Genomic DNA, 26,281 nt, shown 5'->3' with positions numbered 1-26,281 from the left:
TGAAAATCAACAGTTCCATATCCTGTTTCTTTATTACCACATGACAGACTTAAACATACATGCACTAGGAACAGGGAGAGTATTTTTACTTTATATTTCTTTTTATAATGGTGGTCATGCTGCTTGTGATTTGATGTGATTTTAAAAGTAACTCTTAGAACTATGCTATATTCAACTGTTTACAGTTCAGTAACAAGCAATTTAATGACAATGTTACATTAATATATTAATTAATTATATGATTGGTATATCAGGATTAGTTAGGTATGGTACTGTACTGCAACTTGTAAATTTCCGTGAGTGGAGCCTAAGTTTAAGATATTGAATGAAGTGTTTTACATCTCTGGAATACTCTTTGTATCACTCCAGAGTAATCTTTACTCATTGTTTTCCCGTTATGTAAAAAATTTCAACGGGTATCTCACTTAAAAAATTTAATTTCTTAGAATTAGAGATTTATCCAATCATCCAGCAGTAACAAATGCTTTGTATTTTAGTAAACTTACTCTAAGAGGAGGAAATACTAATGCTGCTGCAACATTTCCATAACTATAAAACTGTATCCATGATGATTTATTATACATAATATACATGTGTGTATATATGATTCCATATGTTGCATATGTAGCATACATATATGTACTTATATATTACAAGTATATATTTCTAAGGTACATATACATTAGAAAAAGTGGTGCATTTTCTTTGCAGAATAGGCCTTGGAACTAGCATGTATTTTGTGACAATGTAAACTAATTAGGTCAGTTCAGCTACCTTTGCCTCAGTTTGGCCTTCTCTAAATGTCTAAAAATTCATTGAAATGGTGACATAATGTTTGCAATGATGTGATTTTCACAAGTAAAAGTCAGTTTTTTAGCTTAGGAATCTGTTTTTGCAGTAATACATTTACTTATATCAATGACCATGTGTTTTCATACACAAAAAATTCTATCCCCTCAGTACCCTGTGGTCTGGGTAAAATGACTATATGCAGCATTCCCAGTATTCAGTTTCTTACAACTGTACTCAACTTTGACTGTTATATGCACCTGGATTTGGGCATGTGTCTTTTTGAAGGGTCAAAGAAGTTAAGAATGATGCAGTAAGAACTTTAATAAAGCCATGCAGTTATGGCTGCAAAAATTAGGAATGCCAAAATACATGTTGTCAGTTCACACACATCATGACAGATGCTTTCCAACAACAATCTAATGTACCACTTTTTGCCTATAGTTTTACCTGAAGTTCACCTGAGTATTGGTGGTTTCCTTTTCTAATGATTAAGAATTAAACTTGTGATTTAGTTGTATTATTAAATTTGATCCTTCTTATGACTTTTCCTAATATAGCAACTCTCTGGTTACTCATTAGAAGCAAAGGCACCATCACTTGGAGGGCAGAATAGAGACTTCTTTCACTGAGTGTTGGGAGAAGAGGTGTAACAGGGAATTCTTTCCATATGGAGGATTGTATTGGACAATGCAAAAGGGAGGGATTTTCATTGTAAATACACTGGTTTGTTGTCGAATTAATTGATTACTCATAAAAATGGAAAGCTGAGGGGAATGCTGGGGGTTACGGCAGCATGAACGTGACCAAAACACTGTTAGAACTACACAAAAAAATACCATTCATTTTAGAATAATGTGAATGGACAAAATGACAGAAACTAAGTACTCCCATGAGGATATAGGTGCTTCTCAGAAGAAACACCAGTTTCTGTGCGGCTTCCTATCAGTTCATTGCCCTTCTGTAAAGGGGACTTTTTGCTTGGGGCAAAAGGAGGTGAGGTGGGGCATAAGAAGTCTCTTAACAAAGGAATACCAAAGAAAACATTATGTCACTGAAGAAGGTATTTTGGCTAGTGATACCTTTATTAGAAAGAACAGGGTGTGGTCCATTTATTTTCATAAGGAATATATCGTCAATGTATGTTACTGTGTTGTTGTGAATTTTGTTCAAGGGAGATGCAGATGGAACTTAAATATGTCATTAAATCAAGACATGTTTATCATCAGCAGGGAGAAAATGATTAGGCTTTGAAAAAGTCAGATAAGGAGAATCTATATGAAATGTGTTAGGGACAGAGAATAAATTGAACTTTAATGAGACCTAACAAAAGAAATGTAATTAATCCTCTACAGGGAGAATGTATGAAAGACATTTAAATCTTAAAGTCTTCCTGTCTTACTGGGACATAGGATAGCGGATGCTCTGTATGATCTAATTATGCAGCAGTCTCAGGCTCTTCAAAATATTGTTCCTTAGGGAAAAAGGACACAAGACATAGAGAACAAATTACCAGTTAAAAGATATGATCATCTTTGATGCAGTACAAGAGGAAGTGTAAGGAATTTTACTAATAGTGCTGGTGTGAAGGTAACAGCTGTAATGAGAAAAATTAGAAGTATTGCCTCAGGCAAAGTACACTGAGAAGGCACAAAAGCTTATACGAGGCAAAGGTAGTGTAATCAAATATAAAGAAAAAACAGCTTTCGGGTGCTAACTGCAAACCAATCATGACTTGTTTGGGGTTTTTTAAAGAAAAATTTAGACAAGACTTTTTATTATAGCTTGAATGGTAATTCCCTGATTGGATATACAAAGCCTATGAATCAGAGAAAAGAAACTTAAATGGCAATGAGATAGGCAGGTGAATTGCCTTGTCTGTTAGATAGAGCAGGAAATTTGAAATTAAAATACATTTTGTATATTCTACTTCCTTCTCTATTTATGGGAAAACCAAACATCAAATAAAAGCTGGGGATAACTCTTTTAAGCAACAGTATGTAGGCAGCAAGAGAGACCTGATGATATGTAAAGAGCCAAATGCATTTTTGCATCCAGTGGCAAGTTAGAAGTCCAGGGAATAACCATAACATTTTGGGATGAGCTGGATGCTGAAATTACTACTGGACACTCCTTATATTTGAGTGCTGTAGTGACAACAATAATGTCATAACTCTGAAAAATCATGGTCTGTGCAGGCATTAGGGAAAATGGAGTTATAGTATATTGGTGGAGAAAATATCAAAAACTGCAGACAGAGAGGTGCTGAGATATAGAGTAAAATATTGTATCAAAAGTTCATTTCTACTGATAAATAAGGAAACAATCATTAATAACTAGAAACTATAGAGGCTTATCTTTGAGTAATAAAAAACTGTGATGAATTTGCTTACACAAGTTAAATATTTAACTGAGGAAAAAAAGAATAAAGAGGAAGGTTGATATTTGATGTAGCTAAGGCCATCATTTTTTCTGTATAAATCTGAATAAAATTTCACTTCATCACACCTAGCAGAAATAGATAACAATTCCTCACAGCTATAATCATTTTTGTATCAAAGTTTTTCAGAAATGCACCTTTGATCTCCTGCCTTTTGACAGTTGGTGTCATCCAGATATTTATTGACTGAATCCTAGAAGAAGGTGTGCTCCTGCTTCCTATGCTGTCTAGATTGATTTGCGGTTTGGTTTTGGGGTTTTTTTTGGAAGATAGGAAATTGGAGGACATTGTCCCACAGCACCAGAAGGCTTTGTTTTCTATGGCTGACCTTAACTTCTGTAAAAATAAAGAGAGAAATTTTGTAACCTTCAGATCAATTATTTTATTACACTGTCTTTAAAGCATGATTACTTTACACCTGCAGGATTTAATCAGAAAGTAGTAAAGAAATGTGTCTATTTATGCTTTTATATAAACTATGTCAAGGTACCAAAACAGAATATTTTATTTAATTTTTAAATAATTATTATTTATTTTAAATATTTTTTTTATTTCATTTTATTTAAATAAGAAAGTAAATAGGTTGGTAAACTCAGAGGAGCAGGCTCAGGAAAAGAGAGAAAGTAACTTCAAGGCAGTGTTGCCTGCTTCCCAGCCCACCTCCCATTGCCTTGATAAGTATGAAGTTGTACAAGGTAGGTAAGGAAGTGAGGCTAAATATCAAAGCATCTAGTCCTTTATTATTTATTACACCTTTTCTTCCTATTTTATGTTAATCCTATGGAATGCTAAATAGTCCTTTAATTTTAAAATGCCTTTCCTTGTGACTGTCTTTTCTTAGAGTGAAAGTCGCAGCCAAAATAGACCTGCTTCTGAGTGCATGACTGTTAAGTGGCAGCCCTAAGGCCAAGAGACATAGTATTAGAGATAGGTAACGCTCTTGTAAGGTCTTTCAAGCCTCAGAAGAGGTCGTCTCTAGCTCAGGAAATACCAGAATTATTCAACCATTTTATGCTTTTCTATACTCTTCTTTAGGCACCTCTTTCCACCATTGCTTATGATAGTGGCTCAATGGGCCTTTGAATTCACCCAGCATGGCCATTTTTGTAAGTGCACGCTATTGGAAGTGGATGCCTGTAAGAAGCTTGCATGGTGGGTCAGAAGTACTAACACCATTAACTCTGAGAAAAGGAGTATTTCTTGTATTCCTGTCATTCTCTTCAACTAAAAAATTTCAACTTCAGCCCAGTGGGAAATCCTATTTACTCCCATGGTATAAAATATCCCTGAAATAATTCACCTACTTTAGAAACAAACTGATAGATGGAACTGGCACCGGTTTTAGGCTGCTGATGCAGAGAGAGATGTCTTTTTTAGGTTTGCATTGCACATCATAAGCAGACATAGGCATAATGATAAATATCTCACCACCTCCTGATGGCTTCATGGAATCAGGGGCTCCATGTATATCCTCACACTGGAAGGAGTATAGGAAGCACATCTGTCCTTTTATGGTCTGTCTTTATATTTTTATATGATTATAACAGCTAAAGCAATAACATCATAAAAAATCTGATTCAGCTAATCTTTATAGTTCAGTGTTGCAGGGATGGAACCTGCACTGTGCAAAATAAAAAGATAAATTTGTCCTTACTGAATAGTGAAAGTCTGGCCAAGATATATTAGTAACCTCTTCCAACTCACTGGGTAATACAAAATTATGTTCTTTTGAAAGACTTATTTTATGTGAAACTCTCTCTGCAATATGGTTATTATTTTAAACTGTTTCTGCAATCTGTTTGATTTCTATTGTATAGTTTCTACTTATCCTTTGTTTTGTTGCCCTTTCCTGCCAGCTCTTTTAGCTTCTTTCTACATGCTGCAGGCACAGTTTAAAAAGCTGGCTAATAATTTGGGGAAGGGGCAGGACAGCAGTGGGTCACAGTAGGGACACGGCAAAGAATTCTGGTATTCAGAACATGAATCCTCAAGAGAGACCACAGTCATGGTTGGATGCAGTGACTATGTTCTCAAGACCAAAGAAAAAAAACAAGGAAAATGGTTTAACAAAGTGTCATTCATCAAGAACAAAATGTATAATCATGTATATTACTGAAACTTTCTGAGTTGCCTTTGCTTTTAAAGCATGAATTTATCTGAGCACATTGATGAAGCTGAAGTAGGCTAGAAATTTCCTGCAAACACTCATCTTACTGTTTTTATTTCCAAAGTAGGAAGAAATATTTCAGTGTGTTATGAAATCAGCACAATGAAATAAATTGTACCTAAGTTTTATGAGCTGGCTAGGAAGTTCTTTCAACAACTAAAATTCAGATCTTGCACATCCTGGAAATCAGGACAATTTCAAGGAGTGGAAGAAAATATAAAATCATCAAAAGTAAAGTCTGGAAATAGTTCAAAAATTGGTGAAGTGATAGATACTGAGGAGGATGAGTTGCTTAGACATTTTGGGTGAGTTTGTATGTAAAACACCATTCTGTATGTCCTATATTGATATAAATATAGACAAATATTATGGTTAACAATTAGTCAGTACAAGAATGAAGGAGTACAAAATGGGGATGTGATCCCATATGTCAAAATTCTGAAAAGGTTTTTGAGGGTGTGGTATGTTACCAGCTGTAACAGGATTCTGCAAGTGACAGGTTAATGCACTGCTTGGGCTTACGAGTACAAGAGGGTCACCTTTCTATTCCAGATATGGGCACTCCAGGACATACTTCATTAGGGTGCTCACATTTGGAAAAGTTGTTGAAAACTGGAGAGACTTTAGGAGAAGCCGCAAGACTGGGTCAAATGAGACTAAAAATAATGGCCGGTTTGGTTCAGTATTCAAGGGGGGAGTCAGAAAATTATTTTCTCACTGTGGAAGGCAACAAAATACTGAACTTCTGAGACTCAGAAGTGATGACAAAAAAGATCAATTACATGGAAGTTAAACCTAGAAATGGAAGCAAAGTGCATATTTTTACGCAGACGTAAATACACATTGGAACAACTTACCAAGAAGTGTTGTGGGTTCTTGTAACTTAAAAGATTTCATTTGGAATTAAGGCTAGGATTGCTGAAGCAATTTAGGGAATTAGATGTTCAAACATCCTTGAAATGTACTCATTACATTCACCAAGATCTCTTGGGTTCCTCTAGAAAAGCAGCAAAGCTAAAAGCAGTATGCTACTTTTGATTCACAAATGGTGCTTGATCGAAGGCTCTGTGGAGTAGTATGAGATGGTGTCTGATATTACACAGCAGGTTAGGCTGTATTGTCCCAATGGCCTCTTTTGTTCACAGAGACAGTATGTTTCTTTATTTGTACATGAGAATAGCTAAAAAATATCCTGACCTAATAGGAACTGCTTGAGCTTGCTGTTAAAGTACTTACACTCCATCTGTTTAATAAGATGACTGTGATTCACTCCTGTTACAGTAGTAGGATGCTATTTCACTTCCATTCTTCTGCTGCTGGTAGGGAAAAGACTGAAAGACCAGGCTAGTGTACATAGATGGCATGGAGCAGCTGAGGAACAGCTTTGTTTCTGTTAGGCTTTCAGCAGCTGATTTGATTGCCAAAGCAGAAATGGTCAGTCATGTTTCAGGACCTCCTTCTGTGATCTAAGTGTGTAGACCAGAGGAGGCCCTGAAATATGACTAGACAGAGATATTAGCTAAGCATTTCTTGGTTTTCTGTAATGTTGTCTATATAAAGAATTCACTTCAGACCATTGTCTCTCACCAGGAAAACTTTGATCTTAAATGAGTGAGTCTGGTTGGCTCAATTTTTACCTCTGTGAGAGTTACATTGAATTAGAGGCTACACAGACATATTAAACACCCAGTTACGCACCAGTACAAGCAGTAATTTCGCTGTCACTGGACACTGCAGTCCTTATTGCAGAAATGTTCTATTTTCTTTCTTTTTTATGTTTCACTGCCTAGGGTCTGCATAGCTAAAAGCCACCTGTCCTGTAAACCGTATCTGTAATCAGTACAAGTACTATTTGCAAGCCAATTTCCTAGTATTACTTTTCAGAGATAGGCATCTGAAATAGGATGCTCATGGAGAGCAAAGTAAAGCTCACCTATGGGTGAGGAAGATCACTGTGTCCCTTGAATCAGAGCTGGATTCTGTCCTGAGTTTTGTTCACTTACAAAGCTGAGTTTTGTGAGGGTCTAGAAATCCAAATTCTGCCTGATAAATACTAAGTATAAAGCAGTAACCTAGAACATTGAGGTTTTAGGGTTTTTTTCCTTGAATTTTTTTTTTTTTTCAAGAAAGCACAAATTAACAACATGGAAAAAATTAATGTGGAAAATGAATAGTCTGCTTGTGGTTATTAATACTTAATGAAATTATAACTTGTGTGTCTTGGTCAACAGTTTTTTTTAAACTTACTTTTTGTTGCATAAGAAAACAGGCTTATGTCAGCCCAGTGTAAAAAAACCTCAGGGTATAAATGGTTATAATTTGTATAAAAGTGAATCGAATTGGATATGAAGTACAAAGAGAAATAAGTGCTTATGTAGTGGTTGTTGTATCATAGATATTTTGGAAATCTGTTTATCCAAGACATCAGTGTGACAACAAGGTTATAATATTAGGTTGTTGGGGCTGTATCAGTATATAAAAGCTATTTGTCATCTTTATGAACTATATATCATTATTAGAATAAAAATTGTCCTAATGAGATCACTGCATTTCTCATCGTTATCATGTAGTTCTTCCATGTGGTCTATCAAGTCCAACAAGGAGATGAAGCAATATATATTTCAGACAAATTATTGATGACAACTGCTGTGTGATTTCTTTGTGCAGCTTATAAAGGTTCAAACTAAAAAGCAGCTCCTGTAATGTGCAGTGCTGGAAAAAGAATTAAGTGTAAGCCAATTTTAAAATATATTACATTTCAAGATCAAGACATTGCAGCCGGGTACTTGAGTTGAAGGTGCCCAGTGTCCAAGCAGTTGATTGTTTTATGTTAGTGACTGAGAACATGAAAATGCAGATGTTAGCAGTTTGGGATTTTTGGTTTCTGTAAGTGAGCAAGTAATAATGTAATGTAAGTGAGCCAAAAAGTAATATATATCCTTGTTCACTTCAATGGCTTTATAATGCAGCTATTCAAATTATATACTCTAATTTGCTCCCACCCCTCAGAGAAGTGTCATGCCTTCCTGTAAGGCTGTTGTGATTTTAGCTTCAAAGCACTGCATGAAGATGCCCTCTGGTCTAGAGGATGCACTGCTTCCTGATGGATAGACCCTGTTAAAATTAAGTTTGAACACACTAAAAATTGAGTTGTGCTGCCTTATGATGAACTAAGTTCACTTCTTGATTTGGCTAAATAAGTCTGAGAAATGCTTGCACAGAATAAGTCATATAATTATTATATCGCATTTCTTTACATTACATTATATATGTGTATTTATGCATATATTTATGTCTAGTTTCCTAATGCATTTTGTAAAAATAACTAACAAATAAATGTAATTTTTTCTTTCTTTCTATCCGATTTGAAAATGTAACTCAGAAAGTGTGTTCAAGGAGATGAGGCAACCTAGCAGTCCCAGGAGGTACAAATTGGACTGATTAGGTCAAAACATATTTTCTTTAATATGTGATGTGGAATCTGTCCAAAAGCAAAATAATACTAGCCAAGACTGAAGGCAGTCAATATGACATAAAGAAAGAAATAACACCACTGGGTTGAAAAATGATTTTAAGTAACTATAGAGCTTCTTAGATTTAAGATAGGAGCAATCCAATACAAGAAGAGATACATCTAAGCAACTTTGTAGGAGATGTAGCTATTTTAATTCACCAGAAATAAGTGAGCTATGATATAAAAACCAGCACCTCCATGCAGATGCTATTGAACCATTGTAGGATCATTCTTTTTTCAGTGGAAATTTGTAACAAGGATGAACTTTGTCCTGCAGCAAGATTTCTGATCTGGCTTTGACTCTTTCATACTTGGTGACACCAGTCAGATTTCTTAAAGTATCATGACAAGACTTGGTGTCTTAGAGCAACAATAAGCAGAGAAGCACATGCTATGGGGAAAGCATGACAGAACCAGATATAACACAGCATAGTTTTAGAAATTACCTTATTTAACAGAGCATCTGGTTTAGGGTTAGACAAATTAATGCCTTGAGACTGTTTGGGTGATGAATTGATCTCTTGTTGAGATATCAATAACCTGAGTATATGAGAAAATAGAAAATAATTGCTGCATCCTGATATCCTTCTACTACAAGAATTTATTCATCCTGCACTGCCTGACTATTGTAGCCTTCAACAACATGGTGGGTTTTTTATTTTCAATTACTAATCTTTACTGCACATGGTATTATGGTAAGATTGTGTGCTTGTAGCATGTCTTCTCTGAGTAATTGGTTAGCTGTCAGGGAACAAGAAAAAAACCAATAATACCAATACTTTTTACCTCTTAAATTCTAAATCAAATGTTTCCTATATTAAATAGCTTTCATTATATGTGCAGCTCTGTATGGCTATTTTATTTTGATTGTATTTATTTTCTCAGTGGTTTCCTCATATTTAAAGAAATTAATCATAATGAACTAAAAGAAAACCTTTTTCTTCCTCTTTCTACAATGTCAGATGGATTACTTTCTGAAACACATACCTGGCATAAATTGAATTATCTCATTTCATCTTAGATTAGGTGCTTGATTTGTAATTAAAATCCAAATGGTAAAACAATTTAAGAATGACGAATGCAGTTTATTGAATTGGTAGCTCACTACTTTCCTGTGTTACAGCTGTTCTGTCTCCAATGCAGTTCCATTTGATTTACTAATTATATGCAAAATATCATTATGTTGTGGTTCTTCATAACAATTTTGATGCTTTATCAGATATCTGTCTTGGTTTGAATGATTGAAAAGGATGGGTGGAATAATTTGTATTGTTATAGTTACTGATAATTTGTGCTGCCACACAGTCTATCAGACTGTGTTCATTTCATGTATATTTGAGAAATGAAAACCTATTTATTTTCTGTGAGGAAATCTTGAATAAATTTAGTGCTTTGCTTTTTACAGAGATGAGATATAGTGTTCTTTTTTAACTTTACGAAATGAAATGCCATCCATAGAGGAGTTGGACCTCTGTACAAAAGGAGAAAAAAATTTTTACTTTGAAATATTACTAGTTTTGGTTATCCTTCTAAATGCATAATATTAACTTAGCATCTTATTCATAGCTACAGCAGTACTAAAACAAGGGAAGATGTATGAGGCATGAATGCTTTGTTGTCTTCTTTCAGGAAAACAGAGTACAAATTTGTGGCATATTTTTCAAACTTGAATTATTTATATATCAAATATTACTCTGGAAAATCCTGATTAAACTTATATGAATTCTCTTAATCCCTTCAACAGTTTGCCCTGCAGTTTTTAGTAATCCTCCTGACCCCCCAAAAGTCTGTGAAGCTGGGACTTTCATATCCCAGTCTGAATAAATATTATTTAGATCCCCAAATCTCTTTAGCTATATTGATATATATTTCTTTTTTTTAATCATAAAAAAAATCTACCTCTTTATAGCTAGGAAAAGAAGGCATTATTTTTGTGCAGAACCTATTTAATCTGTTAATCATACTTTCCTGTTCTGGTCATCATCATAGTACCTGATATCCTGGCACACATTAAGCAGATAGTTTTCTCCATATTCCTCTAGTATGAGGAGTGATGGGAGGGTCCTGAAAGTGGAGGGATCTCCAAGAGGAGATGTACTGTTTATGGCAATTTTAGAGGGCAGGTAGGTGTCTCAGGAAGGCAGTTTTGTGGACAACAGAGCTGGTGCTTGAGTGATCAGTGTCTCTTTGCTATCAGGGAAGATGAGAGTCCATGGTGTTTGAAACACCTCTGGGAAATGGACTTGGATTTGCACTAGTTACTCTCCAGGGCACAGGGAAGACCTAGTGGGCTACTAACAGCCTTTGATGCCACTGATGCCATTAAATCCAGGTGTTTGACAAGACCCAGCTAATACAGTGCTCTGCTATGGCTGATTCCTGTTGGCAAGCTTGTCTCCTGTGCTGTTACTGTGGGCTCACAGCTGAGGAAGTCTTTTATTTGATAAAGCCAAAGAGAGCTTGTTCTACAGTGAGTGGGATTCTCCAGGAAATAAATCTGTTGCTGAGCACCATTAATTCTCACCTGCCATCATCACTTAACCCACAAATATCTTGTGTCAATGCTAATGTTGTAATTTTTTTTTCAACTTTAATAGCTGAACTTCTGCTTGAGGGTGTAATATAAAGGCTGGCAGAGGTGTGTACTCACTGGGAAGGTTGTTAGCTCAGAAACTATTATCCGTTGGTCAGCCAAGGTTCAGCTATTTATCTAAGCATGAATGAGTGTTAAATTGGGCTAGAAAAACCAGCAATGTAATTGATGAATGTTATTTCTTAGCATAGCAGCATGTTATTTACTTTGCAATTTAAATTATGTACAGCTACCCAGAGATTGTAGTTGATGGGACTATAATAATCACATCTATAAATAAACATTTTTCTTCAATGCATATCATGTTTAGCTTTTCCTATAAATGATTTTTTTTTTTGTTAAAACATGATGATATTACCTATTGCACCAATTCTCAAATGACCATTTAATATCAGTCACAAGTTTATTTTGCTGCGTTATGGATGCTCTTTAATAAGTTTCATATTTTACTTTTCATTCTCAATTCTCATGCTCAAATGCTTCCCACAAGTGGCATTAGTCAGGGCGCTATGGAAGAGTACATCTCACCTGAGGTCATCAATCCAAAGTTACTGGTTTAGTCTAAGATAGTTGTCTAGGGTCTGTCTTTAGGAGGTTGAAATAGCACCAACAAAGAATATTTTTGACCAAATCCCTAAATGATGAGGACAGATTACACCCTCTACCCACCCCACCCAGCTCCAGATGTGCTTCTCTCTCTCCAGCTCTAGAGGAACCACTGGCAAAGAGCTGAGACTAGGCGACTGATTTTTTAAAAGATTAATCCCACTGGAAGTCTTTAAAATCACTGTTATTTAATAACAGACCTTTTTTGCAGAGCAGCTGAAAGGAGAACATTTGGTTAAGCCCAGAATTTACTTCTGGTTGTGTGTGGCTTTCCACTATGAGTTACAATATATAATTTTGTCATCCACATATTCCTGAATGAATAAGAAATACAACAGCACAAGAAACCAACTGAAAGTGGTCCTGCTTAGTAAGAGAAACCTGTCTTTCATTCCCTTTGATTGTTCTCAAAACACAAGCTAAAAAAAAACCAATCAGACCTGCAGCATCTATATTTTATACACTGGATGTTCTTTAGAATAGAAACTTTATTAAGATGTATTAGTTTTTTTCAACAGGCAGTCATATTTCTCAAAAATTTTTTAGTCCATGTGAAGTACTAGAAGGCTTGCACTTCAGTATCTGATGTACATTTGTGAACCCTGGTTTGTGACATTAAATGCCAACATCTAGAAAGTATTCTTCAGATGTTTTCTTTCTCCTCCGTGTGGTTTAAGCAACAGGGTTTTTCTCCAATGAGGTATCTCCCCAGTGTGTTTTTTCTGCTTTTGAGAACAGGAAAGTGTTTGGTAGGCATTTTATTTCTGTACTTTCCCCTTGGCCTGAAAGCCTTTAAAATATATACCTGTTCTGCATTCTTTCTCCTTTCCATTCTCCTGCCTTTTCCAGAGTTAAGGAGTATGGACTAAGTACTACCAGTCACCCCAGCCCAGCCCTTCCCGTTTGCAGGAGAGCTTTCTTGAACTGCTTGTGTCTAGCAGCAAACACTTTTTTCTACTTGCTTTTCACTTCAACCCAGTAGGGATGATTCTTCCCCTAGAAAACGATTGCCTAGGTTATGAAATTTATCCTGTAGCCAGACCTAACAGCAAGAAAGTCACCTGGCCTTAATTATAGGGACAGGAGAAATGGGTTTGCCAAAGACCAGAGCGTTTGCCATCGCTTCAGCCTGTTATGTAACAGAATTCAGGGTTGCCTTTTTATGCAAAAAACCAGATTTTAAATGGAAACCCACATTTCCTGTTTAGCAAGAGGAAGTCTAGTTATAATAGAGGAATAGCTGGACTTCAGGGGTTGGGGGGAGAACTCCCAGGTATTTTTAAAATACCCTTCTTCATAAAATACTACTTACTGTACAGAAGTACAAGTCCAGCAGTTTTCAGAAGTGTAACGAACTGTTTCTTAACCCAGAATATTAGAAGCTACAAGGCAGGGTATACTCTTCTGGTTGTCTGTAATCATCCCTCTTTTAATTATTAAAATGAAATAATTCATACTTTCCCCCTTTACCTTACTGATATGTAATCTCAGACTGAAAAACTGTTATATGCATTTTTCATAGTATTTGTGTAACTAACTGAGTTTGCAGACCACTTTAATTTCCACTAGGAAATATTACTACCAAATACATGAGGTATGATTTGTTCTGAAAACTGCGTAACTTGACAGAATACATTATTCAAATTACAGCTGAAGTGGGGTGTAAGTGCTTCATAGAATCATAGAATCGTTTAGGTTGCAAAAGACCTTTAAGATCATCGAGTCCAACCGCCAACCCAACACCACCATGCCCACTAAACCATGTCCTGAAGTGCCACATCTATGTGTTTTTTGAATACCTTCAGGGATGGTGACTCAACCGCTTCCCTGGGCAGCCTGTTCCAACGCCTGACAACCCTTTCAGTAAAGAAATTTTTTCTAATATCCAATCTAAACCTCCCCTGGTGCAACTTGAGGCCATTTCCTCTCGTCCTATCACTAATTACTTGATAGAAGAGACCAGCACCCACCTCACTACAACCTCCTTTCAGGCAGTTGTAGTGAGCGATAAGGTCTCCCCTCAGCCTCCTTTTCTCCAGACTACACAACCCCAGTTCCCTCAGCCACTCCTCATAAGACTTGTGCTGCAGGCCCCTCGCCAGCTTTGTTGCCCTTCTCGGGACACGCTCCAGCACCTCAATGTCTTTCCTGTAGTGAGGGGCCCAAAACTGAACACAGTACTCGAGGTGCGGCCTCACCAGTGCTGAGTACAGGGGGACAACCACCTCCCTGCTCCGGCCGGCCACACTATTTCTGATACAGGCCAGGATGCCGTTGGCCTTCTTGGCCACCTGGGCACACTGCTGGCTCATATTCAGCCGGCGGTCAACCAGCACCCCCAGGTCTGTTTCTGCTGGGCAGCTTTCCAGCCACTCTTCCCCAAGCCTGTAGCGCTGCATGGGGTTGTTGTGACCAAAGTGCAGGACCCGGCACTTGGCCTTGTTGAACCTCATAGAGTTGGCCTTGGCCCATCAATCCAGCCTGTCCAGATCCCTCTGTAGAGCCTTCCTACCTTCGAGCAGATCAACCCTCCCTCCCAACTTGGTGTCATTGTCAAACTTACTGAGGGTGCATTCGATCCCCTCATCCAGATCATTGATAAAGATATTAAAGAGAACTGGAACTTCATAGGCCTTGGGATGGATCTGCAGGGTGCTGAGGAGGAGGCTGTGGTGGGCTGTGAAGTTTGCTCTGCTTGCACTTAGAAAATTCCTTTTTTTCTGGACTTTCATACTAGAAAAACTGAGGCATGCAAATGTTCATGCAAGGTGTTATACCATTGTCACGGAGAAATTTAGCTCTGTCTTGGAAAATACATTCTGTAGATTTAGGATTTCATTATTAGTATTTTTATACTGGGATTTTTCTTATTGGTGCTTTTTCTGTTTCCATTATAGAGTAAAACCTATGTGATAACATACCAAAGCTGTCATGCATCATTACACAATACAGAACAACTTATAATTTGGGCCTAGAACCAGGACACCACAGCAGTTTGTGCCCACACTTAATAACTACTATAATTCTTGACCAACCATCCCAAAATAATCATTTGTGCGTAGGTAAAGGCATCCTACTTTTTCATTTTTAACTTGTTATTTATTTTGTTTGTATCCATTTTTGAAGAACAACTCAAGGGCAGATTATTTTTGTGAACTCCTAATTGGCAGAAAGGCAAGGAAAAAGGATTTACAGATATTATATAATATGTACTTGTAATGTATACAAGTATATTATGTATAGTGTTCTATTTATGTTGCAGTGCCTAATCCTTTCTATTCCATTCTCTCCTTCCTATTTTCAATATTATCGGAGTTTGGATACCAAATGTCACACTTCTGCAACATGCAGCCAGGCAACATGCCTGCCACTATATTTAGCCCTTTCACAAGTCCCAAGTTAAATGCATACTTATAGAATGTGTTTATAAAAGAAAAAAAAAATTTCAAGTAAAAATAATTACTGGATAACTACAGTGAATAAACTGAATGCAGAGTAAGAGTCACGCAGACCCTTTTAATACTGGCTTTCTATCAGATTAGGGATTAAAGATATGACATTTATTGTTTGGCTGCTCCATTTCCAGTGAAGATAAGAATCTGCTTTTAACTGTTTCATGCAATTTATGATACTCTTTGCTGGTCTTTATGGAATTAATTGGGCAGCTTGATAACATTTACTTGCAGGATAAAGCCTTCTAACAATTGTAATTCTAAGTAAATTGCTATTGTTTTGTCAGTGTTCTTCAATTCACAAATACTTTCAAGGTTATTTTATAATAACTATTATAATTTGGGGGAGATGTTTTGTAGACTTTGTATCAAGAATACATTCTTGATTGAATGCATACAGTCTTCATACATTGCATATTTCTGAGAAAATCCTTCAATCGATGTATCAGCTGTAATTCCTCGAGTTCTACCACTGTTCACTGACTTTTATTTTGCTTCTTAAATTGGTTTCTCTACAGTGGTTCTACCTAAAGGGACTATTAAAATTCAGAGTCACTGAATCATGCAGAGCAAGAATGTTTGTGCATGTGTCATGCAAGTTAATAAGCAAGAAAGTTTATACGAGCAAAGACTGTCTTGTTTTATACAGATGTAATCAGAGAGCTTTTTCAAAGCACAGCTACTTTGTTTCCACGTCACAGTAGAACTTATGTTGTGATTAATGAATTATGAAAATATTAGATAATAACTTCTAAGATGGGTAATTATTAATTAGTAATGTTACCCTGCAACTTCAAATTACTATGCATAGAACATAATCTGGAACACACAAACAGTGAAAATAGAGTTGGGGGAGTGATACTACACTGCCATAGACTGAGAACTGGGAAAACTAAAAAAGAAAGAAAACTTCTTGCCTCATTAACAATTTGTTTTACAACTTTTTGTCCTCAGTAGACACTCAACTTCCATTTTTAAAGAAGTGCCTTGTTTAACAAGATTGATAGGTGGATCATACTAACATATGGACAGAGCAAATTGGTTTGAGTCAGTAAGTGTGTGAGGATGAAATAAGAAAGGTTACTTTAAATGTTCATGTTAATACAACTTAGGTGGCAATTATTCAATAGAGTGCTTATTCCTTGGTTTGCATCTTTGCAAACTGAAAACAGATTGGGAGAGCCCATTTCCTAAAGAAAATCAGAGTTCATAGGATCCTAATATCTGGAATCATGAGAAAACAACCCCAGATCTTCATGTAAAAGGAGAATGGCGGGATCATAGCAAACGTAATGTGGTCTGAACATTGATTGACACAAGCCCTTGACAGGAGCATTTATTAAAATAGTCAGTCTCCATGGTTTAGTATTTCATTGCCACTGGATGAAGCAAATTTGTTCTTAAGTACCAATCCCTCTTTCTTAGGCGTTATAAAAGCCCTGTGCTGCCATTCTGCTAAGGCATGAATGTCATTCCATGTCAGTACATTTTTTCTATACTTGGATGGCTTAACATCAAAGAATAGGTGAAGGCCATGATAAATTTAGTGTGTCTTTGATATTTCTTTGGCGGAAAATAAGTGTGTGTCAGAAAAAAGGAACAGAGGCACTAAACGTGTAAGAAATCCTGGGCATCGTAGAAATCTTAACGTTTTCACATTGTTTCTTAAAAGGATCCCTGTGACAGGAGGGTACATGAATCCCACAGTGCAAATATTCAATTTGTTTCTGACTGAGAGCTAGAAAGGTAAGGAAGAAAATGAAAGAAATAAATAGTTATAGAATTTACGATAATTAAATGTATTTTTCTCATGTGAGAGTCACATAAAATTAGTGTACTTGTAGATGTCATCTGCATTAACTTCCAGGCTTGATCTGTAAATCTATGAATTTCAAGGAGTCTGCCCCAGTAAAAAAACCCAACATTTTCTCACAGAAATACATAAAAAAACCTTTGGTTTAAATATTAAGCATGCAGTAACATGATTGAAGAATAACGCAAATAGGGAATTTGCATCTTTTCTATTTGAAAAAGACTGATACAACAGCAGCAGTTGTCGGGGAATGTAGCAAATCTGCCAAATGCCTGACAGTGCGTGAGCAGCATGACCTTGAGCAGCTTGTCGTGTATCCTTGAGAGTCTGGAAAGTCCCGAGCAAGAAGATGATAAGAGGAACTGTCTTAACGAATCCACAGCAAAAACTGTTACCCAGTCATGAATTGTTAGTTACTAACTAAACCAATCATATATGAACACATACTCTGAAGAAAGTTATAAAAAAGCTTGTTAGAACAATAAAGTAGCCATTTTGCCATTTTTGCACAGTCTGATGTTTGTTGTGTCCGTCTCTACTGCGACAAGCAGTATGAATACATAGATTTTATTATTATTTAATAGTTATATTTGTAGTCAGGACCTTAAATTTGAACACTGAGGATAGTCAGCTGGTTGCGCAGCTATTGGGAAGTCTTACATCCTATATGCAAAAGACACTAAGGTGCTGGAGTGTGTCCAAAGAAGAGCAATGAAGCTGGTGAAGGACCTAGAGCACAAGTCTTATGAGGAGTGGCTGAGGGAACTGGGGTTGTGTAGTCTAGAGAAAAGGAGGCTGAGGGGAGACCTTATCGCTCACTACAACTACCTGAAAGGAGGTTGTAGTGAGGTGGGTGCTGGTCTCTTCTATCAAGTAATTAGTGATAGGACGAGAGGAAATGGCCTCAAGTTGTACTGAGGGATGTTTAGATTGGATATTAGAAAAAATTTCTTTACTGAAAGGGTTGTCAGGCGTTGGAACAGGCTGCCCAGGGAAGCGGTTGAGTCACCATCCCTGAAGGTATTCAAAAAACACATAGATGTGGCACTTCAGGACATGGTTTAGTGGGCATGGTGGTGTTGGGTTGGCGGTTGGACTCGATGATCTTAAAGGTCTTTTGCAACCTAAACAATTCTATGATTCTATAATTTTGGAAACCGTGTTCCGAAAAGTAACTCATCTCATATGCAAGTGGGAATCTACCTTAACAGTGTAGGGGGAGCAACATCTCAGAGCAGAACCCTTCTTCTATCTTTATTAACATAAAATTTTCTTTATCTGTATAATGCAAACAGGTGTTACATATTTCAAATCCTCTTAGTCTATATGGGGCCAAAATATATCAGTTACTAATACAAAATTTTTAAAAGGCAAACCAATCTCTTGTTTTTCATCTGTCAGGATCATTTGCTTCCTTCAGCACATGGCAATTTTGTCTCATTTCTCATTCCGACTCTTTAGTTTTTTGTGGTCATCTTACTTGCTGCTGCCAGAACTGAAGTCAAGCATGGTCTGACTTCTCTCTGCCTTTTATGCATGCTTAATAAATGTTGACTTACAGTGATTTAAAGGGTTTCTTGTATTACCTTACACTGTGTTTTATATTGTAGTTTACAAGAGGAGTTGCTGTTAGATGACGTATCTGTATAACGTTTGGAGTGCTATGTTTCATCCAAGCATCTTATCCTTCTTCACATCCCTTCTCAAAAGTTACCTCTGTCATAAAATATATATATATCTTCTATCACATAAAACTTAGATGGTTGCTAGGTTATCGCTGATAGTCAGCAAAGCACTGTATAGGCACTAAACCTGTATTAAGAAACCATCTTATTTTTTCCCTTATTGCATTGTCTTGTGCTCTTATTAAACTTGTAGTTTTTAAGGGCAGTCATATACTCTCTTTTCTCCTGTGCCTTATCATACTTGGATCCAGAAGTGACTGAACTTACTTGTTAGTAATGCCAATATTTGTCCAGGTTGTGTTTCATCTTTCCTGGAGCATCTTGTTCAGTTGCTCCAGGCCAAGAGTTTTGGCAGTATGGGGAAGGACTGGGGTGGCAGTCTAAAATCCTACATACTTAATGTTGAGTATTTTTATGAAATAATTTCTTCACTTTCTGTCCCTTTTAGTGCTATTATACTGTCACCGTTTCTTTCAGTTTAAACATTCACGAATTTCAAGTGCACTCCCACTCTTATTCAAATAGCACAGATCCTTTGACTACTCCCTTGATTTAAGTCTGAGGAGTGGGGCTTTGACTAGGGAGTTGATGTGGTGTAAGTCCAGTGAAGATGTGGAAAGGCAGGGAGTCAGGTGATTTTATTTCCCCTGAGCACTCCACAGGCAGCTGCTGCTACATATGTAGAAAAAACTCTTTTGTGCAAGCAGTCACTGACTCCTCTCTTCTGTGATGTATGCCTTTAGATGCAGAATTTTGGAAAAGTGCTAGAGAGAGACAATTCAGTGGTCGTCCTCACTTATACAAAGATTTTTTGAGACATCTCTAATTGTTGTGTATCAAGATTGAAGGCTGTGCAAACTTCAGAAGAAACTTTTTGGCAGAATCCCTCAACCACAGTCAGTATTTTATAAGGCTGGCTGGCTTAGGGAAGGGCAGTGAAAGCTGTTCAGTACCTATCCATTGGAGCCTCAGTTAGATGTTACTTGTGATCTTAGAATTTATGAAAAAAGGCATCTGGTCTTTACAGGTTTAATCTCATCTCCTTTCACACTGCCTTTTCTTTGGTACAATAGGTTTTAAATGTTGCATTGCACTGGAAAAAAAAATTACTATCAGACAGTACAGCTACCATCGCCCTCTTTGTCCATGCAGTTGTACTGTTGACTTGGCACTAATGACATAAATTTAAACTGCAATGAGAAACACTTTGAGAAATGCTAATGAAAACCTTTTAAATACTATGAGTGGTTTTGTGCTTGCTCTTGAGATGCTTAACCAGTACAGCTGGCAGAAATGGTAGAGAAAAAGAAAAACTAAAAATAAAAAACAAAAACCCAAACTAGGTTAAAGTGGTTTGGTTTCAAAACACAGAACCGAAAACCACTTTGAGATAATTTTCATCTGTTTTGCAATGAAAGACAAAAAATTTTGACAGAAATTACAAATTTTATGAAAATTTAAAAATACTCTGATGGCTAATTTTTTACTGTTGCTCCTTCTGCTTTTTACCTACAAATTCCTTTTCTACCCCTAGAAAATAAAGAATAGAGGCCCCCATGTAGTAAAAGAAATACTAGTAAATATTAGGTGACTGGTGCAGGGATCATTACAGCAGAGCCTCACAGCTGGTACTCGTAAGCTGTGGTATTAGGAGCCCTGCTGGTGCCAGGCTGGGCTCAGGGGATGTATCCTACCTCCCCATCATCCTTCCTATCTGAAAATCAGTACTGTGTTAGCAGATCTACACAGATCTCATTTTGTAGTGGCTGACCTCTGTCTGCCTCCATCCACATGTGTGGGTATGTCTTTTGTCCTGGTAGATCTGACCCACCTGAAAACTAGTGTTGTGTGGGGCTGAAGCTCAGCTCTTTTGGAGAGAAAGAGCGCCTTAGACTGTCCTGTTAGTTGCTCTGCTCTTGTTGGTCTGAATGAGCTCTGGGCAAGTCAGCTTGCCTTTCCTCAGCAAGTAACATGGAAGTGAAACACTTGGAGGTTGACTGAGGGAAATGCCCCATAAGAGCTCTCGTAAGTGCTCTTATAGTGCTCTTATAGTGCACTGATGTAGTGTCCTTACAAAAATGAGGATTGTGCTCCCCCTGCAACGCGGGAGTGCACAAGACAGAGAGAAAGCCTGCTCAGACCCAAAGTCTCCTCAGACCCAAAGCTTTCTGGAAAGCACACGTGCTGTCCTGGCATCAAAAGTAGCTACTTGTGTCTATGACACAGCACCATTACTTGTTCCGAAAGTGTATAAAGTGTGACAAGAGAACATGTATTTTGATAGTATCTTGTTTCTGCTGCTTGTGAGGGAGTTTTGGGGGTGTTTTGGGGGTTTTTCCATTCATGCCAGCTCTTGCTGTTGAACCCTGGATCCGGCCTATGCAGGGGAAAAAGCTGACTTTCGTTAAATTAGTGGCAGCATTTTTTCAGAAGGATCTTTGCAAGATTTTTCTGTCACATACTGCAGTGTAAACATTTCTTGAGGCATTTTTCTTTGGGCCAGGGTACATTTCTACTAATCGGCAATGCAGGTGGTGTGACAGAGGTCCTGTCTGTAGCTGTAAGTTTTAATAATGAACTCATCTCTTTCTATTTCACCGGGTTCTCATTATGAAACTGAACTGGATTTCTTTTCGTCAAGCTCTATGAACATGAAGCTGCAGGCAAATTTCCTTTAGTTTAGAAAAACACTGGTACCATAAGAGTATGATCTGATGATGGCCTACACTTCATCCCTCCCCTGTTCATCAACTCTTTTACATCTTCTTTTCCCCTGTTATGATATTTACATTACCGATTTCTGGGAGGTCAGTCTAGTATCTTCAGTCACTTCTCCTTGAACGTATGTCCCATATCACCACTTTGATTCATATCTTTCATTTCTTTATGCTAGCTCTGGTTTTCCCTTTTTATGTCTTTATGATACCGCATATAAGAAATAAATATGAAATACTTTATGTTGATATGTTTAAGGATTTTTAAGGCAGTGGTAGGTATTGAAAGCTACAACGGTACACAAATTCATCATTACAGTAAAGAGAGACTATCAGATTCCACCAAAAAACATAAAATAAAATTCCTGTATAGTAAAGCCTTTCAAGTTACCTACTGTAAGTTAGAATTAGGAGACCTGTATATTCACTGGAAGCATCCTCTGTGATATTAGAATTAAGCTTTTACCAAAAATTTACATCCTAGAACATATGTGTCTGTGTTATATTCTGACCTATGGGAACATCAAAGTAAAGGTGCTTTTGTTCTTATTGATGCAGTAGGTTTCTTAGAGTCAGATTGATGCTGTACTTCTGGTGAATTGTACCTTATCCCACAAGTTGATGTGAATGGGAACAAATTCTGTTACCTGTGTTAGTGTCATTTCCATGCTGAACAGATGTATCTATGCAGTTAATGCACTTGTAGCAAGCTCATAACAGAACATGCTGCAAAGATTGTCAAAGACAAGCCATTATCTTGCACTCTTCTTTTTTTTTCTTGCAGTAGCTAATATAGCTTTTATTCTCTTCAAGTAGTGCATCATAATCCTCCCACAATGTTTTTTTTTTGCCATCTTGAAATCCAGAGTTTAGTGTCCCACTTAGAGTCTGGTGCTTGGAGGGGGGAAACATTCTTAATTTTTCACCCATGTAACTGCTCTGAATCTGCAAGTCTCTTCTAGAAAGCTTATAACAATATATATGATCATGATGGTCATATACTTCTGTTAAGGATAGAAATAATAACCTCATGCATTTCCAAGGGTCTTCAATTGTGGCCGAAGTGTATTTATGTGCAGGGTATGTTTTGCATATCAGACCAAAAATATCAATATTTTGAAGCTTGAAATCTTTGCTAGGAGCTCCTTTCTAAAATAGATATTTTATAGACTAGTTAGTCAATCTTATGTAAAGAACTGGAAATCTTACGTTGTCCTCACTGTACTGTAGTTTTCAGTATGACACTCACAAAGTTCAAACCAATAATCTTGGTTTATTTTTTTTAATAGCAGATAGGATGAGGAAGCTTCTGGGTGTACTATTTTAGCAATGTGTTCATTATAAGATGAAAAATACCGATGAATGAATGAACAAAGATTTGATTAGATAATTGTGATGAAACAAGACTGCCAGAATTGTGTCTTCTGTTTTGCCTGTGGGCTTTTCCATCAGCAGTTGAACATCAAATCTGAAAAGTGACAGAGTCAAATCTTAGCAAAATAAATTGAGATAAATTGTGTAGTATTAGCTGGTTTTCTATCCCTGATAATTCACTGCCTGATGGAAGTCAATCAACCAGTCTTCTGTTTTCCAAGACTTTTTAAACCTATGATCCTTAGATGCTCACAGTCAATAGACAACTCCAAGGAGGTCTAGGAAAGAACACTAAGAAAAATAAACTTCTTGTCAGCAGGCTATTTACTGTATGAAGGACTGTACTCTCCTCAGAAAAATTTGAAGTGCTGAGAACAACTGAAAACCGCAGGTCTAAAAGTGAGGAGGAAGAAGAGAAAATTAAAAAGATGCTGATTATTTAGTTATTTTTATTTATTTGCATCACTGTATGATTACTAACTTTTTTTTTTTTAAATGCCTTACTTCTAATGCAACACCATATCTGAATCATTGTTCATGTTCTCAAAAGTTCTGCTGCCTCATGGCAAAATTACTCAGGCCAATATTTGGACCCTTGCCAAGCTGCTTCTTCTTGCAGGTGAAATGGATTATGAGAGTTAACAATCTCTTTAATGATCTTTTGTTTAACATAGAAGATACAGAAAGCATATTTTTATGAATGCAGGAAGAAAAAACTGCAGGCAATTTCCTTGCCTGAAATGCCGTCGCTGCCCTTTCAGTCTGTCCTGTGCAGCATGTGTTTATTTTTTAACTTCTCTACATATTTGCACTTCTCCTCTAGTTTCCTGCTGCCTGACCCTTGGCTTTTGGTTGCTGGTGAATTCTGAGGGTATGGTTTCATAATATAAGGTGTTCTAGAATGGAGTAGGTAACGGAATTTCTGCCTACTTCATCATGCAGACCCAGCTGTTTCATCGCAACAAAAAGTCGACATCACTGTGACACAGCCTGAGAGGAATTGGGTGTGTATGATTGGGAAGTGTTTAAGCTGGGTTTGACACTGAACAGTTCAATCTGATGGAACTGTGGCTTGACATTGCTAAGAATATAATGACAACCATATTTATCAGGTTAAAAGTCCATTTAACTGTATATGCTATATCCTGTCTTCAGGCATGAGGAATAGCAGCTACCATGGGAAAGATATAGGACTAGGGCAAAGCATACAATGAGAGATACTGCTCCAAAATCTTCTCCCAGTCTCTGATAGTTTGAGGATTAGGGACTTGGTGAGCCCAAAATTTCATATGGATGGCCCATCATCGATCTTTCTTCTGCAGATGTACCTAGTTACCTATTGAAGCAGTGTGGGCTTTTAGTATCTTCAACATTGTGCAAGAGTACTTCAGTTTTGTACCTATTATCAGCTACTTTAATCTCATTACCCATATTCAGAAAAGACAGTAACCAGTCATTGTCTGTTGATCCTCTTTATGCTATTTCAGATTTGATAGACCTCCATTACATCCAAGCTGCAAGCAGTTTAGCAAGGTAGCCTGTATCGTCACCACTACCCCAAAAAACACCTCACTCCCAGGAACCTAGTAGTTGTGTTGGTGCCTCAGAAATCAGCATCTTTTGACTTCACATCTGCAGCTCTGTACCAGGACTTCAGTGAGGCATCCATTTAATCTCAAGGTAGGAGAACTATCATACCGTCATAAATTCCTAGAATGGTTTGAGTTGGAAGGGACCTTTAAAGATCATCTAGTCCAACCCCACCTGCTATGGGCAGGGACATCTTTCACTAGATCAAAGCCCTGTCCAGCCTGACCTTGAACACTTCCAGGGATGACGCATCCACAGCTTCTCTGGGCAACATGTTCCAGTTCTCACCACCCTCATTGTAAAAAATTTCTTCCTTATGTCCAGTCTAAATCTACCCTGTTTCCGTTTAAAACCGTTGCCCCTTGTCCTGTCACTAGAGGCCCTGCTGAACAACCCCAACCCTCTCAGCTGTTCTTCATAGGGGGGGTCAAATCTGACTGCTTCAGGAAAGTTTGTGGTTAGCTATAGATTGTCCTTAACAAGCGTCAGCATTTTTCAATGCATGTGAATTAAAAGTATATCCTAACATATACCCCCAACTATCCTCACAGCGCCTTCTTGCTTTTGTCTGGAAAGACTAAGCTGTTACCATTATCTCATAAGTGCTCTGGGAGTGTTGTTTCATGTTAATATTTCTACTGAAGCTCCAGTTTTCTCTAAGTGTGGGACATCAGTTGTGTGAAGAAATGTCTCAGGATTTCTTTCTGCTATTCTCTCTGTCTTTAGTTTAAGTTGTTTTTTTCACATTTGGCTCACAGTGCTGCAATATCTATGCTTTCTATTACCTGAAAAATTTCTGGCAACTAAGTGAGACCATTTCTTAATTTTCTTGTGCTGTACAAAAGACATAAAGTGAATTCTTGCATGAATCTTGTTGACCTTGATGTTATCTGCTTCCCTTTCAAAATAGCTGCTTAAAATGAGACCAGAAGACTACAATCCAAGTGGTGCTTACCTATTTCTTTAATTTGCTCATTTGATCAATGGGCTCAATAAATTAATATTTCTGATCCATCCTAAGTTTGAGTTTGTCACTTTATTCTCAGAGGTAAGGGTTTAAATTTGTTACTTGTTTTGATGAAAGGCGTGTAATGTATAAATTGAAAAGAGAACGAAATATTCCTTTTCAGTAACAAATATCTATAAAATGTAACCTAAGAGAAAACAGAAAAAATTACATAATTGAAACTGGGAAACAGTCAGATGTTTTAAAGCATCCCTTGTGAAAAGTTAAAATTGCTCAAAGGAGGTTCTTTAATTCTAGCATAAGAGGTTGAGTCTCTGCTCTGTGCCATTGCTAGTGAATATTAGGTAGGTGTTTGACTGCAACAAACCCTTGTATTAGTATTGAGCTATTGCAATTTGTCTTTAATTCCTATAGAGATTGTAAATTGGTATGAGCCTGAAGTCTGATTTAATTGAAATTTGACTCTTCTTTTACTGTGCTTTATAAGGGTCCCTTAAGTTATGGTGAAAGATCAAAATATATTATAAAATATTTAGTTTCTGGAGGTGAAGCACAGTTAGTGGTTTCATCCGTGATG

The 26,281-nt window shown here is 37.1% G+C and overlaps 1 protein-coding gene across 5 annotated transcripts in view; it reads left to right on the top strand.

The window, feature by feature from the left end:
- The window catches only part of DLGAP1 (DLG associated protein 1), a 424,396-nt gene that overhangs the window by 163,351 nt on the left and 234,764 nt on the right, over nucleotides 1-26,281 (top strand). The window contains exon 1 of one of the 5 annotated variants that reach the window (XM_030012048.1): nucleotides 9,397-9,556. The exons of the other annotated variants lie outside the window; for them this stretch is intronic. The gene's annotated coding sequence lies outside the window, so the exon portion shown is untranslated. Of the gene's footprint in view, nucleotides 1-9,396; nucleotides 9,557-26,281 lie in introns of those variants that run through there. 5 annotated transcript variants of the gene reach the window in all.

Source organism: Aquila chrysaetos, chromosome 4 (assembly GCF_900496995.4).
Source record: "Aquila chrysaetos chrysaetos chromosome 4, bAquChr1.4, whole genome shotgun sequence".
NCBI classification, from domain to species: domain Eukaryota; kingdom Metazoa; phylum Chordata; class Aves; order Accipitriformes; family Accipitridae; genus Aquila; species Aquila chrysaetos.
Note: the sequence above shows the minus strand (reverse complement) of the source record. Positions and strands in the feature narration are given on the sequence as shown.